The following is a 17,632-nucleotide window of genomic DNA, read 5'->3' on the forward strand; positions in this document are numbered from 1 at the left end:
TGCAAATGTTAATTGAAGGCATGTAATTCGCAAAATGATAAATTTTTGGGGTCGAGGGAAGGAATTATACTGGTGAAATGGGATATTTACCCTTCATCCTCCAATGTGATAAACTACTCCCTTCTGATGAAGGCTTTGGATGCTTGTCAATGTGGCTAGCCAAGTCTCTTCCAGCAAGATCTTATTCTGGCTTTGCAAAGACTCTCATCTCCCAGATATCATAAACAGTTTCTAATCTTGTCTACAATTTGCAGCCATTTTTCATTGCAAAACCATATTTTTTTTAATATTTGCAAAAAAAGAAAATCGATTTTATTAAGTGTTCTTATTAAAAACCAGTGGGTGAATTTAGGGCATTGTGATTTTTAAAAAAAAAACTTCAAACATACATTTTAGCTTTGAAGATGTTTCAGCACTGGCACTGGTTCTTCTTTACCTCTGAGATTTTTACAGGGGATCTGGACAGAAATGAACATTTTCTCATGTTTTCTCATAAAAAACAAATGGTAAGTAAAATTCCAAGCCACTAGAAGCTGAGGTTCCTGATTTCCAAGTTGCTCATTTTCAGAGGTATGAGTGGAGCTGATGTTAGTGATCTGAAATCAAAGCCCACTTTTTCAGATGTCCACATGAACTAACCCATATTTTATAATACCACTGTGACAATAACATTGGCCCATTATAAATTACATTAACATCACACAAGTATGTTCAATCCACGCTGAAAAATAGATAGGGAAGGGGGAATGTTCATTAAAAATCAAAACAAAATAATGATTTAGAAGCTCCGACAAATCAGAATTTCTGATAAAAGGAGTGACCACATGGCAGAGAGAACATGATGTTATTGCAAGACAACCTCATGATTTGGTATTTCTAATTATTTGTGTGGGATCAGGAATTCATTTTGTGTTGTCTGGGGTGCCAGGATGCCACGATACTTTCTTGTGGTGTAGTTTCACAGGTGCTCTGTCTCTCTCTCCCCTCGTGCACATTGCCATGGTTGCTGAATCCTTCTTCAAAATATGCAGCATGTACAGAATAGTCTGTCCATCCCTGCTCCTCACATACAGAATGACCTTGAGTGAAAATTCCTGCACTGCTTTCACCACAGCTCCTCAAGGACTTAACAATGCTACAGAAAAAGTAAGTCATGGTGTAGTTATCAGCAGTTTAAAGAAGTTCTGAGACCCTTTGATGGAAGGATGACAACTGAACCTGCATTTGAAATAAATTTTCAAACGCCTTTTTGCTCATCCTTTTTTCTACTTCTCTGTTTTCTAAGCTATAAACAGGGCTTCCGTTTTGGTCTCTGTATTAAAAAGGAAAAATAAAAGGTCCTTTAGTAAAATCTCTTGTTGGCACCATAGCATCTTACTTTAATGAACAATGCAAATTTTAAATCACAGATCTTTACTCATTACTTAGATTAAGCATTACCACGATCAAATGTAATTTGAATTATTGCTGTAGAAATAGTTCTGTTCAGATTTGGCAAGAACAGGAACAGAGATCTGTATTGTTTCCATTCTATTAGACAGAATCTTTCAACCTTTTCCTTTCTCAAGACTCTGAATAATTTTCTAGTAAGGATGAAGAATACTCAAAACTTTCACACATGGGATCCTGTATCACACAATGTATCTGCTCCACGGGCTGAAGATCACTGACCTACATGGTCTTCCCTGCATCTCTGTATGTACAAGCCCCCAGAGCTGAAGGCAGCACCATGATAAGGAAGTGCTGGAAGTGCTCTTCTGTCTGATGGGTGAAAACTATGCTAGAGGCTGCTTTAGACCTCAAGAGTGCCTCAAAACCTGGAGGCTGCAAAGACAATTCATGGTTTATCAGTGGGTACTGCTGTATTGCTCCATTGCTGTTATGGGTAAGGTTTGGGATTTCAGAGGGGAGCACCATAGGGAAGGGAGCTTTCAGTGGCTGAACATACTGGGGTTTATTGTATTTGTTCTTCTCCTTTCAGGTCAGCAAAGCTGAGTTCTTTCGGGGAAATCCTGTCATCTGCAGAAAGGGAGACAAAACCAGATCTCCCTTTCTCTCACTCACCACAAAAGCATGGGAGACATGGTCCAATGCTCTGGCACTGGAGCAGGTACTGAACACTAATTAATTACAACATGATGGGGATTTGCCAAAAAAATCTGTTCCAATTAAAATCTTTCAACACAAATTTGCAAAGGAGCAATGATGATTACAATTGTACATTGGGTGGAGCTAAAAAACACGTTACCTGTGTCTGCTGAACATGACTATACAATTACTGACTTGCTGTAGTCCCAGTAAATAACTGAGATCATGTTGTGTCATGTGCTTTCTGAAGGGATGATGCAGATTGTTCCTGCTCTGAAGAAATGGGGTCTATACACATTTGACACTACAGTCTCCTCCTCTTCTTAGAGAGATCATCTTTCTGTTCTTGAGCAAGCAAACACACCCTCCTTTGCTATGCATTCAGTCCTGAGAGGGATTACGTGCCAAGTAGATTATGAAGTATAGGAATAGCAAAATCACACCAGAGAGCTGTGGCACACAGGTCTGGCAAGTTTAGGAGAGAGGTTGAGGTTTGTAATGGGGAATGGAAGGTCCCCTCCCATAGGAGTTCACACAGGTGACACTTAAAACACAAGGTCAAAGGCACTGCATCAAATTTTCTGCTGTATTGGCTGAATTTCTTCCCACATCATTTTGTTTTGTTGATTCTGTAAGTTGCCCAAGCATCTTGATATTTAAATTTCTAAAATCATGCATATCACATGTACTTCTCTTTCACTTATCTCCTGTCAGCATGGCAAGCCGAGCCACTGAGCAATTGAAGGAAAGGTGTCTCTAGATGATTTAAGGTGTTGAGAGTTCCAGGCCTCCATTTTAAGGACTCCTTTCTGAGTAGAGAAAGTCAGATTTTATGCAGAGTTGCAAACACGTTTATAGAATATCCTTAGTTGGAAGGGGCCCACAAGGATCATTGAAGTCCAACTCCCTGTTCCTGTTTCTCCCTCTCAGTGAGCCCCCAGTACATCTCAGATCTAACCTTCCTCCTCCAGAGGAGATCTTTGGCTGCCCCCAGCACACCCCAGCTCCCTGTCCTCACTCATATTTCTGTTGCTCTTCAAGAAACCCTGGGATAGGGCTTGAAAGAGTTCAAATGCTTCACCGTCAGCTGCAGTCCAGAAATTCACATTTTAGGATTATGAGCCTGCACTATTCCAGAGAGCAGCCTAACTCTCTGGCATGGAGTGGGGGATAAAACTATCATTGGCTTCCACAGAAGCTAAGTCAGGCCAAAGCAAGGAGAAAAGCACACTTGAACACTTCACCTGCAAGATCTTCTGGCCATCAGCAGTTTATGGCAGCACTTCATCCCTGTCTGGTCGCCGTGTGGGAGGCTGGGGTTGGAAATGGCTTTACTCTAACTCACTTTTTCCATATAGTTCCCCTAAAAACAGAGATCTATTACAGAACAAATGCGAGTTTTGAAGAACAGAAAAACCCAACCAAACAAACCCATGATGAGAAACAAAATATTGCACACATGAATCACGAGGTTAAAGAAACTTCCATATGAGCCTAAATAATGGGAAACATTCAGTTTAATTGAGGTATCTCCCTTATAGATACTGCAGGCAAACAGGGGTATCTGGTTATTGTTAGTGATGAGAAGAGGGTAGGAAGGGGCTGGGAGCCTCCAAGCACCTCCAGAAAGCATCCAAAAGACAGGATCTCTGCAACAGCCAGTTGCTCAGTGCGTGCTCTGCAGGCTGGACAGATGAGTATACACATAGTTTTCTCAAGCTTGGGCTCCTTCCAAGATAAAAAATTGAATCCACCTGAGTTAGGCAGACTCACAAATCACCTTATCTTGCATGACATGATGGACAGATGTTTTTCTGTTGCACTGAACTGCACAAATGGGACATGTTCTCCTCAGGTCAGGGTCCCAGGTTAACACATGGCACAAGGAGCTGCCTCCTTGCCTTTCTTGGGGGAAGACCAAAGGTGAAAAGGCCAGGCACTGTGGGCTTGCCAACAGGCAACCAGCCAGAAGGTCTCAAAAGTACTGACAGCATGGAGCCACCCCTAAAATATCCCTTGTGTTGTGTCATTTGGACTCTAAGGTACAGAAGCAGGGACGTGTCCATTGATAGATGTTCATGCAGCAAGGACTGACAGATGAAAACCAAAGTCTATCCTGCCATGAGACTGTACACAGACTACAAAAATACAGTATCCACTCCTTCCCCATTTCCTGTGATCGGAATTGCTGCATGTAAGAGCACTTTGGAGGCCAGATGAGCACAGCTGTGTTCACAGCAGTTGAGACAGAAGCTTGCACTGAGACATAACAAAGTTTGTAGTTGCTTTTGTGCCCATTTGTCAGCTCCCACCTGGACACTGCTCCCCAGCCTGTGGAGCACAAGGGGACAGCATTCCATCAGGATATCCTGCTGCAAGGATGTGTCCAACCCGGTCCCTACAGCCCAGCAGTGACTGTTGGGCATCCATTCCCCATTCCCCAACTAGCAAATTGCCTTCTAGAAGCTCAAAAATACACCCATCACAGTAAACCAGAAAGGCTTTACAGTAGTCATTTAGGGGAGCCTTTTGAGCAGCAGGGCTATTCCCATCAGCAAAAGGCAACCCCTCATGTAATAGTTCTACAGTCTTATCCTCCTAGCAGTGAGCTCTGGTGAATGATGTTAAATATTTAAATTATTGCTCCCTTTAGCTCCTCCCTCTTCAAAGGCTAAAGACAGTGCCTATATAAACAAGCTCTCTGAATGTGGTGATGTATTTAAATTGTTCTTCCTTTTATTTCATACCACACCAAAATACTATGGAGTACTAGGAGCTTCCTCACTCACAGAACTCAAGGCACAGCCTTAGAGACGTTCATGATTTGAAGCTTTTTTGTTTCCTCCAGAGCAGGGCTTAAATTTTACATTCTCTAGAGAATTATGGTCAGGACCATAAACTGGCACATCAGTGTTATGAAGTCTCAGATGATGAACTAGGGCACTGAACATGCTTCTAACACTTCCATCAAAACTTTGAACTTGCATTTTATGTTGTTTAGCTTTGTGGGCTCAGCCTAGGCTCTTTCATTGGACAATCAGAATTGCATTAAATATTGCACAGTGAAGTTCAGTTGGCACCAGGCCAACTGAAACAAGGATTTTCCAAATCAATTTGGTATTTCCTTACATGTTTTCACATGTAGAAGAAATCTCTGAATTTCTGCACAAAGAGGATTTGCGGATGCAAATGCAAGTGCTTGTCAACTGTTGGTTTGAAAGAGGGACCCATCAACATTGTGGTATATAGCCTTCAAAGAGATAAGATGTTCCTAAAATCTCAAGAAATAAGACATCCTAACCCAAGACAGAGGAAGAATTTGGAGAATTTATCCTCCCTGTGTATATTTTTATAAAACTGCTGGTACAAGTGTCTCCCACCAATATGGAACGTGGCACTCAGGCAAACTGGCCTCTCTTGCTTGTCTGATTTTCTTCTGCAAGGGCTCCCCTCAGATCCTGCTGGGTGTGCATGTGGGTGCATGGAACACCCTGGCACAGAGCAAGGAGCAAAACACCTTTCCAGGAGGAAAGTGAGGAAACTGATCTGTGTGGAGAGCTTTGCAGAACACCAGGCTGGTGCTATCAGCTTGAACCTAACCTTTATCACCCAAAATTTAATGAAACTGTCTCATCTTTATCCACAGAGGAATTCACAAACAAAAGATTTTTTAAAAATCACAACAAAATAACCAAACAAATGCCCCCCAAAAAACCTGTTCCCATAAAGCCATTAATGTTTCAATTTTAGGCACACAGGAAACACTTTTTTTTAGAAATCTTTCACTTTAAGCATTTCTTGGAAAAAAAAGAGAGGGCAAAGGTTTGTTTGTCTAGTTCCTAGATTTTCTGTTTGAAATGTTGAAAAATTAACCTCAGTTCTGAATTCTACATTGAAACTCAATTATGTTTTACATATTTACATAATTGCAGTATTTTATATTTCATCAATATTTTATATTCATATTGGCACAGAGAATTTGCTAATGATATGTGGAGACTGAATCACAAAATACCTTTAGTCTGCACCCTGTAGATTGCATTAACTAAAAAGAAGACACAATCATAATGGTTAATTTATAGATTTCCAACAAAATGCAGGGTTTGGCCAGGTATTGCTGAATTTTTTGGAGATGCTCAGGAGAGAACAACTACTAGTTGTACTTTATTCTAGTTGTGTGATATTTCACTATTCAGCTACATTTAAAATCTTTCCATGACAATGTGTAATCTCTGGAAGCATACAGTAAATTAATTTGCTAAAGAAGGAGAGAAACAGGGTTTAAAAAAAAAATTACAGGTTTTATTAAAACTCAAACTGAAATGTCTTTTCTAAAAGATCAAAAAAGATAAAATGTGCCATTCAAGAAATTGCACCATTTGAGTACATTTCCTTCTTCCTGAAGAGTGTTTTTCAAATTGATATAAACCAGTTTGTATTAACTCCAAATATTACTATTGTTTGCTGAAACAACAGTTTTCCTTATGGATTGATGGCAACAATTTTAGAGCAATTATTTGATTTCTTGAGTGGTTGAAACACAGTAATTATTTTCTGATCCTCATTTATGATAGCAAGCATTCGAGCAGATAGTCAACATTTTCAAGGTCAGATCAGAAGTTGCATTAGCACATTCCTGCTTTCAAGTTAAGCACGTGCTTAAGTGCCTTTCTAGGCTGAGATCTGACACCTGTTTAAATCAAAACACAACTCCACTGAACTCAGTGGTGTTGCATCTGTATGTGAGCAGGATATGTGAGAAGAAAATGAGACCCATATGGCTTTGAAAAAATCTCAGCAAAATGTTGGACTAGTGCTGTGGATTAAAAGGAGGCCTAAAACTCACTGAATTATTCTTATTTGAGTTGTCAGTGCTGTATTTATCTGGTATTTCCTGGCTGTCTATTATATATTTAAGATAACATAGCCTCATCATTTTATACCAGCTAAGACTTTGACCCTGAAAGTGAATTTTAAATATATTATGCACTCCAGAAATCAAATCATGAGAATTACAGTCCTTTAATCAGAGAAAAGAAGTGACATCATATGCTTATCACAGCACAGCTCAAATTTCCAATACTGCACTGCTAAGAGCAATCCAGCTGAATGAACAAATAAGATCTTCAGGACTGAAAACAACATCTGAAAAAAACATGAGGATGCTGCCTATAAAGAAGATGATGGGATTCATTAAATTAAGTATTTCTTTCTAGAAAAGTTATAGGCTCTACACACACACACACACAAGAGTACAGCTACACTGTGATCATGAAAGATAACGCAGTAAATATACTGGATTGAGTTTCATAGTCCACATCCAAATTATTATTAGGTAGACTAGCACAAGCTGTGTTTCCATGAGTCCCATACAGACATATATTCATTGCCACTTGATAGAGCTTGTAGATAAATGTCAGTCCTCACACTGCTTCTATTGCCTGTGCTGTACTGTACTTCCCTGAACTCCTTGTGAAGGCCCCCTGAATAGATCAATATATCTACAGGCCATGAAACAAAAGTTTATGTTTTCTTCTTGAAAAAGGTCTATTTCTAGCTTGACCTATTCATTCAAGGCCACAAATAACTGATACCTAATGATAAAAAGAATTGGCTTAGATTCCCAACAGATAGAGCTTGGCAGAGATCCACCACTGTCCACACAGCCAAGGTAAAGATCTGCTACTCTCTGCTTCTTTAAAGATAAGTCACCAAAGTGATGCAGACAACTGCTGGTGAAAATTTTCTACTGAAAAGAGCATGGCACTTATAGATCCCATCTCTTGCCATGAATGCTTCAACCAAGGAAATGTTTAACACAATATGCATAATTCCCATTCATTTCCCCTTGTTTGTTTGAAAGAAAATTACAAAGTGTTCTCAAGATTACACAAAAAAAAAAAAAAAAGAAAAAGAAAAAGAGAGACAATGCCTTGTGCAGTTCTCTTTCCGATGTTCCAGCACAACCCTGGGGAGCCCTTCTGATTTATTTCCTTTCAGAATGATGCACACTGCAGAGAGACTCAGCAAAGAGGGAATATCTGAGGCATATCTGAGGCTGGAGAGTGACTGTGGTCACTAGGACAGTGCTACACAAGTGTCTTGCAGATCTATTACAGGCAGCAAACATCACTTAGCAAATATGAAGTCAGTAGTCTTTTCTTCTGGGTGGGTGAGCTGGAGGGGTAAACACTGATACCCCAGAGCAGATTTCTGTGCAGGTGCACATCACTAGTGCGTCACTCTGACTTGTTACCCAGTGGAGTTCAAGACTACAAGCACTAAAGAACAGTAAATGTCATTATTAGAGGCAAAGAGAAAGGTCAAAAAAGGTGTCTCTGCATACAGAAGATAGATGAACCACAAGGCATTGCAGACACCAGGAATTTACAGAGACTCAAGGGGAGGGTAAACAACTTTATAGGAGAGAAATCTACAGAGGTTGCCACCAGCCTGTGCCTGCCTTAGCAAGATCAAAATGATAACAGTTAGAGGTCAGGAATGCATTTGGGAGAGCTTATTATGCACTCAACCTTTTCTCATATCCTTTACTAGTTCTCTTCTCTGAGCCACGACTGGAAACAGAATCCTGGAATGGATGGAACTGTGGTCTGGTCCATTGCAGCCATTCTCACGGGACAAAAAATCACAGAGCTGCTGGCCTGCCATCTGTCACCTTCTAACAATCGTTTGTTGGTTGTACATACACTCAGAAATGCTCTGATCATTACTAGTTGCTTAAGTAAGCCCAATACCAGCAGGAGGGGAAGAAAGGTCTTGGTGGCAGGCGTCTAAAGGCAGTTGACAATGTTGTACTGGCATGGGTAAAGAAACTGCTACCCTGGCAATGTGCTGCCTTGGAAAGGCATGAGTGCCGAGCACCAGCCAGGGCAGCCCTGGGGAGAGGAATTCAGTGTGTCTGGAATGAAGGCAACATCTGACTGCACACAAAAGCAAATGCCTACAATACAGTTGTCACTGCTCTTTTGTCTGCCTGAAAAGATAGGACAATTTATAGCTGTCATGGCAAGTGGTCTGGTCAATCCTTCCTGCAATGCCTCTGTGTCTTGGCTGGCATAGAAGGGCACGATGAGATCTCCACAACTGAGATCCCGGAGCGGTGCCAAAGCCTTCTCTGCTCTTCAGAAAATCTGGGCATGTGTCAGTTAACAGCAATTTCAAAGCCATCTCTGATGGCCCTCTGTGACACAGTTGAGTTGAAAGACTGAAGAAATTCTATAAGCCCCTGCTTAAGGCAGACGTCAACTGTGGGGCACAATGGTGACAACTTTGGCTAGCACAGAAGATTATCCCGAGCTGTCCCAGGCTAAGAGTAATGATACAGTGCAGTATGAACAGACAATAGATGTAACAAAAGCATGAAAACAGGTAGGTCAGAAATAAGTATTTGATGTCTTGGAGGATTATAAAACTTGGTCTTGCTTCCTGCCTATAGGACCACTCCATAGTGACTCTCCAGCCCTTGCACAGCAGTCAGGGAGTACAGACCACCAGCCCCTCTAGGAACCCACAGACTAAGCAGTGCCAAGGCACAGCTTACTGAAATAGAGGGAACAGATCCACCAACCCATCCTGGTAACTCAGAATCCTTATCATGCCATTTTAATGATGCCATTTACCCTTTGCCCCTTCATTTGCAGGAACATCCATCCCCTGAATACATCATGCTATCAGGAAACTTTCCCATGGAATAGCTTTTGTTGCCTGTATTTCTGTAGTGCTGTGGACTGGAAGTTCACTGACTGCACCACTGGCTCAGGAGAGAAAGGAACAGCTAAATGGGCCTACACATCTTCTGTGAATGGAACTAAAGACTCATGAGGAGAGGAGAGCCCCAGGCTGTGCTGTGGTCTCAGTCACTCAGGGTGTGAACATACAGTAACTCTGCTGGACTCGGCATGGGCTATTAGTCATATAAAACAACAAATTTACTCCTTTAATAGATTTTTTTTCCTTACTCTTCTCTGAACTGTCTCCAATTTGCCAATACTAGGAATTCAGTGTTTGGTCCCAATGCCAGATACAGCCACAACAGATTCACAGAATTGTCAAGCTCAGAAAAAAACCTTGAAGATCAGAGGAGCTAATTACTTCCTTACTCCATAAGATGATGTTTTTGCACAAGCAGCCTCAAAACTTTATTTAGGGGGGGATTTTGCATCCCATTGGATCATTTTATGTGCCAGAAGGATCCCTCTGGAAACAGTCCTCTGTTTCCACCAGTCTTGCTTGCATACGTTTATTTTCCCTATGTTTCCTACTAAATAGATTGGTCTCAGATTTATTTTCTCCACAGCCTACTTCTTTGCATGCCTGTTTCTCTCTCCTGAGTTATTTTTCTTTTTAGTAGTATGTCTCTCTTTACCAGCCATGATCCCATCTCCCAGCCGAAGACCACAGCAGAATTCATGACCAAGAACACATAACAATCCTGAAATTTTTTTTGTTACTTTTAAAACCAGCTCTGCAAGTCGAGCACCTGGATCTAGACTGATCTCTTCAGTGACCCACAAAACACTCCAGCCTGCATCTTAAAGCTGTTTGTTTTCATTGCTCCCATAGAGAGCACTTTCAGCCCAGCAGCAGTACCTCTCTCCAAGACAACTTTGCATTGATTACCTAAGCAGGTTTCACTGCAAGACACTGTGATTTTACACTTCCCTAAAATCCAAATACTCTGATAAAAAAAAGTACAGGTTTCCCAGACAAGATGAACTTTTTATAAACCTGTACTACTGATTCACATTATTAAAGTAAAAGTAAAAATCTGACAAGAAGATCCACTTCAGGCATGACAGGCCCAGAACAGATCAGCTGTTGCAATTGCAACACTTGCAATTCTTTTGTTGAACCTGAAGATGGACTGTGCTACTTTCCCCTGCCCTTTCACTGCCTCCCATCAAAGGCTTATGTTTATTAAGCTATTCCCTAAACAACTTGGGATGTGCAGTAACTTCTTATCTCTGCATGTTCACATTCTCCTAACAGTTATTGAGACTGGGTCTTTCTGACCTGACTCCACATATTTTTCTTGGCACAGGATTTATTTTTTAAGGGGATCACTATTTCAGCCAATTTTTGCATCATTAACCACCTCCTCCTCTCTATTTATTTATATTTTAATAAACCACTAATTTCCCAATCAAGGAATAAGCCCAGTGTTGGCTAAAAGCCAAATTCAGACAAAAACCCCAATAGTAATAGAAATAGCTCCATGAAGCCATTTTTTAGAAGAAAGAATATCAGCATTAAACATCAGTTAGAAGCTGTGAACTGCAGGTAACTGATAAAGGAGGCAAAAGGTATCAGGAAAGTTACTGCTGGCAGATTGGAAGCCAAAGACAAATGCTTAAGCAAGAATGTGATAACAGAATTTCTAACAATTGTCTGTTACCTGACTGCAGAGTGTAAAATTGCTGATAAGAGACAACTGAGAAAAGAAAAAAATATCCAGCAAGTAGTTTAGCTCTGGATTTGGAACTCTTCAGAAGGAGCACAGCAATATGGAAAATGAGGATTCACCTCCTGTCTGGTCTCTGTGCACATGTAAACTCCCAAAGACTTAGCCAAATGTCAGTACATGATTAGCATGTCCTAAAAAGCTCAGAAATTCAAGAGAACTGACATGGTAAACACAGGGGGAGTTTCAGAAAGAAAAAGTGGCTTACCCTGCCAATTTGCATCCAGAGAGCCTGAAATCAGCACAGGCAAAAAGAATGGAGAAGTTGATAGATGATTCAGCTGAAAGGCAAAGAAAGAATGGAAGTCTGAAAATAAAACTAATGCAAATCAAAAATGTTTTATGAAAAAGAGCATTTGATAAGCAAACCTGCAATCAGTTTGAGAGATGGTTGGCAAACACAATGTGCAAACTCCGGGTATGTATTTGTGCACAATGCAGCACTCCACATACAAAAATTCCATTACAACACATCAATAAAGGCATGTTTTAGGTAAAGCTTAGTTATTTGAGATCTGTAGAAGAGTCTAGAGAGGATGCACTGATAAAACAGAAAGAAACTAAACATATCACATTTACTTGACTAGATCAACAGAAGAAGAGATAGCCACGAAGGCAGGTGGTTATCTCTTTGTGTGGTCTTGGTACAACACCAAGACCAATTCTTGTGTGAATAATTAAAATGCATATCAGTTTGGAAGGGTTTTTTGGGAGGGTAAAACAGAATACCAGAAGTAAAGGGATAGAAAAAATCCTTCTTAACAATTAATTTACAGCCTGATTGGTTATAAAAATGTATTGAGATGAGTCGATGAGAAGGAAAAAAATCTTCACCCAGTGAAAACACCCCAGGTGAATAGACCCTTTCAGGCAGCAGAGAAAGGCATAGTTACAGTCTGTGCCTGAAAGGCAAAGCCAGAAACTGAGAAATAAAAGACATATTTTGAACGGAGAGGATGATTAATTTTAGGACAAACTACCACGGGAAGTGGTGAATTCTCGTATGATTCGGGTCAGCAGAAGGTGGGATCCATCAGTCAGTGACACACGAGGGATCTGATTAAATCATTTGCAAACCATTCCAGGCACTGAGGTCTGTGTGTTGCTGGAGAAGCAAGCGTTGAGCCGCATAATCTGACCCAGCAACCTGCCACAGGGAAACGTCTCTGGTCATTGCAACCTTGCTCTTCCTTGCTCCCTCTCACAGAATGGATTGCTCCCTCCTAAAGTGCCCATCCTGGCAACACAGGAGCTTAAGAGATGAACAGAGCCTGCTTTGAATTGTAGGGAAACTCATATACATACCTTACCAGCAGGGAAACACATACTTTACAAGGTAAACCGCACCTAAGACTTTTTTCCCTTCCCTCTTTTTTCAAATCAATCAGGCCCTGTAAGTTTGACTGTATATGCACCTCTCTTGCTTTCTGTCAAATTAAAAAAAAATCAATTCTAGGTGAATATACAATCTCTTCCATTCAGGACTGGTGCTGGCAAAGCATGAGATGATGGGAATTTGTTGCTGGCAACATTAAGATAGGCTGCAGCCACAGAAATTCAACAGGATTCTCACACGCTGACAGAGCTTAGATGCCATCAAGAGTTTGGGGATTTGGGTCACTTTGCTGTGAAAGGTTTGCTACAACTCAGTCAGGAAGGAGCAGCCACGTGAGCCCAGTCAGGAAACCCTCTGCCTGCAACAAACACTGGGCACACCACTATCAGTGTCTTGTCCCTCCTCTTGCCCAGGCTCAGGTCCACACTCTGCCCTTGGTTTCCTATTCATTATCTTTCCACAACCCATGTTTTGGAAGAGCCTGGTTGTCCCATGGACCCTGAATGAGGTTGGGAACCAGTGAGATTCACAGGTCTTAGACCCATAACTCAAAATCTGAACAGAGATTTTATACTTGCTCGTAATTTGGGCTTTGCCAGATCCGAGCATAGAGAACATCAGTTTTCCAGTCTGCCCATTAAATTTCCTATGCCAGCTCCATATTCACTGGAGGAAATAAAGGAGAAAGAAGGGCTGGGAGAGATTAACTTTGTAACAAGTCACATCCGTATATGGAAGCAGGGAAAGGTAAGTAGAGTTTATTTTATCAACACTGCACAGGAAGTCTCAGTCCCAAAAATTGCTCTCATCCCAGCCGGCACTCCATGTTATTTCTGGCACCTTTGTAAATTGATTTGCAAAAAAGCCCTCAGGAGTCCCTCGGTATCTCTCAGCTCCCCCTGCTCTGAGTATTTTACTGCAAAGCAGAGCTGTTCCTACACTGTCAGGCTGAAGCAGCTCTCGGGGCTCCAGCACTGCAGCCAGCACAGACACACCGACTGCAGCTGCTAAATACAGAAGGACACAGCCTGCTCAGAAAGTCGGGTTTGCCACTGGCTCTGCTGAGGAAATTAAGCCAGCTCAGGCATCCAGATAGAGAGACTTGGCACTTTCTGCACAGGTCTAGTTTAAGAGGAATATCCTGAGAAACACCTTGATGCCTTGTTTTCCTGTCTCCGAGACATTTCTCCGACTCCTGTCTCTCTCATTTCATTCATGCCATATTAAACCTGATTCAGAGACAATATTTTTTTTTCAGCTCTTGTCTTCCAAAACAGTAACGCTCCTGCATTCTGAGGCAAAAGACACATTTTTAAAACTCAGTTGCAAATTTTGTTTCAAGAAGAACTTGTAAATCATTCATCGATTTTTCTTGTTCAGAGGGGTAATCTGTTTAATTCATAATCTTTTGAATCTGATTTTCAGGCATAAATGGAATTCGGGGGTCAGACTCAGGCCCACCGGTTTGATGGACCCGTAGAGGGCACCAGACACTCATTTTTCAGTGCACTGGCCAGGTGCTTATCCTGTCCTCCCCAGTAAATGTGCAGAGGGCTCCGGACTCCTGGGATGAGGAGTGGGAGCTCCATGGAAATTGAACATTTGCATTCTAATCTGAACTGTTGGAATGGTGGGTATTTCAGTTTCCTGCCTTTTCCAAATTAAATATTGAAATAAAATGCTGGCTTGATCTGAAATTACTTTCTCAAGTATCTGATGAAATGGGGAGAAAATCAGTTAAAATATTTTCTTTCCCATTGCCAGATTTCAAACAAGAAATAAAAAATAATTTTTGACATGAAAAGTCTTTTCACTTGTGAAAATGCAAGCATTCAATTTGGAAACAAAAAGAACTGTTTTGACTTCTATTTTTTTTTTCCCCCTCTACAACAGAAAATGAAATTAACTTACAGTTTTGTGTCACTGAATAGATTTTTCACCAAAAAGTTCAAACGGGACACTTCCTCCCCCTCTAGCCCCAGTTGTCTCCGATCAGGGCTCTCTGGAGGAAGTGTTTCAGTGGCCTTTGTAAAGATCACACCCCGAGAATCTCATTTCACTATTTACTCACCAGCAGCGCTAAATGAGAGGTAAATGAACAGGAAGAAAACAACCCCCCAAAGTGACTCAGTGTCATGTGAGAAGTGTGCTGTCTGCCAGAACCACAGGTCCTGCTCTATTATCATGGTGGTTTATTTAATCTGTGAGTGAACCCTTGATATTATCTAACTCATCTGCTCCCATCTTCCTGCCTGTGGATCTCTGTCCTACAGGCAGAGCCTTCTCTGGGTTCACCTCCACATCTGATGGGGTAAAGGGGCTCAGGCAGTCCCACCCCAGCCTGATGCACCCTACAGGACAGGGCACCTGAAGCTCCTACCAAAGCTGAAATACTACACAGAGCTGCACAAGGGTTTGCTCAAAAGTGGCTGTGGCCAGTTAACAGATGGGATCTAGGAAGTTGCTCTCAGTAAACCTAAATAAATTTGGGAAAGGGAGGGCAGTCACACCAGACTCGGAAGCAAGATTATGATCAAAATATTGAGGCAGTTGCTCTCTCTTGGTAATTATCCAAACTGGTGTCCTCAGTCCCAGACCCTTCAAGTCTCCTCAAGTTTGAAAACTTTCTTAGGTCAGGCTTCTCTCTTATTTTCACCAACTTTTACTCCCACTAGTCTCCCACTTTTCAAACAACTCTTCACTTCTTGCAGTATGGAGGATGCAACATTCACAAAAGTTTTCAATCAACTTTAGTGGAGTTGGATTAAGCCCAAATTCCTGCAGCAACTGGAATTCGGATGTCTTTCTAAGACCACTTATTTCTTATTGCCTAGGACAGACTTTGCTCTGCACTCCTTCCCTATTTCTCTTCCTTAAGAGATTAGATTATCCTTAAACAATATGTTTCCCAATGGTTTTGTGTAGCAAACCCTCTCTGCTTCCTGCTTTATACATGGTTTGCATTCTGTGCACATGGCCTAAAAGATCAGCTGTTCTGCCTCAGGGGGCAATTAATCCCCAGCACCGTAATCTGCACAGAGGCATTTAATCTTCCAGGAAAGATGCACCTGAAAGGAACTTTCTGAGACCCACACGGCTGATAGAAACCACTGAGTAAAGCTAACAGCTTAGCCAGAGGCTGGGAATCTCCTTTCTGCTCTGATCAAGTTTCCCCAGCAATTAAATGCGGAGCCTTCCAACACAAGTGTTTTTCTAAGGCTGATGAGCAAAAGTCTCAGGGATTCAATTTCAGTACCCTCTCACAGGTCCAGTCCCTGTTGTGTAACTCAGCTTCTCCCACCAGAGGGTTTGGGTTTGCTCCCACTGCTTGGGAGAATCTTGCCTGGTAATCCCCTGACCTTTCCTCAGCCCTCATATGGAAGTCCAGTCCCTGTATAGTGGATCTGCAGGGCAGAGACTCTTCCTGTTGCACAAAATCCAAGCAAACAGAGGTCCTAATCCCTCCTTTGGCTTTGGAAGTGCAACTGAGGCCACAGTCATTTGAAAGCACTTTGATGAGGTAATTACAGAGTGATGCATCCTTCATTTTGTCACCTTGCTCTGCACCAAGATATTCTGGATTACTTTTTCAGACTTTCCAACTGCAAGATATTCAGACCTTTCTGAGGGAGCCAATACCAAACCATTTGCCAGGGATTTCTCTGGAACTTGGCTGAAATTCCAAAGTTCTCTATTTCTAATTTGGCTTCCTTGACTTCTTTTCCATTTAGTCTGTTCCTACCTGTATCCTGAAACAGCTCTACCTTTTTTTGCATATAGGGTTAGTTGAGGACAGTGGGAAACAACACAGGAATCCTAATTTTAAAGCAGTAGTGGACAGGCACTACAGCCTCTTATGACCTGCACTTCAGTGCCCAGATATGAAGAGAGTAGTCAGATGTGGACCTCATCCTCACCTGCAACACATTCTCTGCATACCCAGCAACAATTTACAGCTATTCAAAAGTTAGATTTATGATTTGGGAGACTTGTCCAATTTAACTTGCTGCTGGCACTCCATGTTGGGAAGCACCACGCTATGACACCCCTCATAAGGAGATGACTCATTCGCCCTCCATTGCTTTTAATGTTTCCACTCATTTTGCTTCAGCCTCAATCAGGAGTTTTCATGCTTTTGCTCAGCTACAGACTCTCAAGAATGGGTGGAAAGGAAAGGCAGGTAGTCTTGCTTTCCTGATTTATCCATACTCAGCACATCCTTTTGTCCCCAGTCCACCAGAGCAACAGGCACTGCCTTCAGGCCAGCACGGCCCAGCTGCATCCCCCAGCACCCTCTCACACAGCTCCTCTCCAGTGCTGGCTCCACTGAGTGCAGGGAACTACACTCATCCTCCTGCCAGCCTTGCAGCAGAGCTGTGGGTCTCTCCAGCTGGGTCGTGCCCCCACTGCCTGCAGAGCTCCCCCACTCAACCAGTGCTGGGATAAACCAGCTGCATTTGCAAGGTCAGGTGCCTTCCCCTTGCCTTCCCTCACCTACAGAACAGGTCTGCCAGGAGTGCAGGTGCAGGGACCCCTTCACTGCACGAGGTGAGGCTCACAGGTCAGCAGCACACATCAAAAGGGCCACATAAACACCTACATTCAGGGCTGTGTTTTTAAACCCAGGACACAGGCAAATGGACAAAAAAGACATTAAGCAGATAATAATTTTTAGGCAAACATTTCTTCTAAAAATGGCTCCCTGAAAGCCCGTAGACTTTTCCTGC

General features: G+C 42.0%; 1 protein-coding gene and 1 long non-coding RNA gene across 2 annotated transcripts in view; one reads left to right on the plus strand and one right to left on the minus strand.

Moving 5' to 3' along the window:
• LOC134555321 (uncharacterized) overlaps positions 1-2,189 on the plus strand; it is a 36,640-nt gene extending 34,451 nt beyond the window's left edge. The window contains exons 3-4 of the long non-coding RNA XR_010081404.1: positions 1,032-1,146; positions 1,982-2,189. This is a non-coding gene — a long non-coding RNA (uncharacterized LOC134555321). The remainder of the gene's footprint in view (positions 1-1,031; positions 1,147-1,981) is intronic.
• The window catches only part of SLC5A9 (solute carrier family 5 member 9), a 144,311-nt gene extending 129,361 nt beyond the window's left edge, over positions 1-14,950 (minus strand). The window contains exons 1-2 of the mRNA XM_063407121.1: positions 14,817-14,950; positions 11,778-11,850 (exon numbers count right to left, since the gene is read on the minus strand). The gene's annotated coding sequence lies outside the window, so the exon portion shown is untranslated. The remainder of the gene's footprint in view (positions 1-11,777; positions 11,851-14,816) is intronic.
• Positions 14,951-17,632: the final 2,682 nt, after the last annotated feature.

This window comes from Prinia subflava, chromosome 10 (genome assembly GCF_021018805.1).
Source record: "Prinia subflava isolate CZ2003 ecotype Zambia chromosome 10, Cam_Psub_1.2, whole genome shotgun sequence".
NCBI lineage: Eukaryota > Metazoa > Chordata > Aves > Passeriformes > Cisticolidae > Prinia > Prinia subflava.